The following is a 732-nucleotide window of genomic DNA, read 5'->3' as shown; positions in this document are numbered from 1 at the left end:
GTGGATCTGATAACATTTGGGATGAACACACATCACATAATTTCTTATGTAAAGTTAAGATTGCACTATTTTAGTTAAAGGAGAATTTCGGTTTTTTTTTAACCTGGACCCCTCTCCTCACATTAATTATGATCTGACGACTCACCCAGGGATCTCCGCAGCGTTTCTGGCCGTCCTGTGCGTTGTTTTGAGATCAATCCTCTCCAATACAGTCGTAAAATAGAGCTCCGTGGGGGCCAAGTGGCAGCCTGTCTTTCCTGCATCTAAATAGCCAGTTTTATTCCCGTTTTCGCCACATATCGTCATAATCTCATCCCTCAACAACCACCAATCGTATTGTGACCCATGTATCGTGATACATATTGTATCGTGAGGGCCTTGCCAATACCCAGCCCTACTTCATATGTATCTTTAATGTATCGAATCGTTGGCAATGCATCGAGATGCGTATCGCATCGCCTCAGTGATGGAGATTTTCATCCCTAACACACACACACACACACACACACACACACACACACACACACACACACACACACACACACACACAATATTGCGTCTGCAGTTCCATCTTATCATTTCCATAATCAAATCACACAGAAAAGGCAACGTAACAACAACAACAAAGAATTGAAATACACCACAGCAAAACTGTTATGCCACTGCTGACTTTTTGGGGGATTATTTGATTGAATTTAAGATCTCTATCAAATTGATTGACTGAAAATAAAT

The sequence above is a fragment of the Poromitra crassiceps genome, assembly GCF_964638095.1.
Source record: "Poromitra crassiceps genome assembly, chromosome: 10".
NCBI classification, from domain to species: Eukaryota; Metazoa; Chordata; class Actinopteri; order Beryciformes; family Melamphaidae; genus Poromitra; species Poromitra crassiceps.
This window is presented reverse-complemented; position numbering follows the sequence as displayed.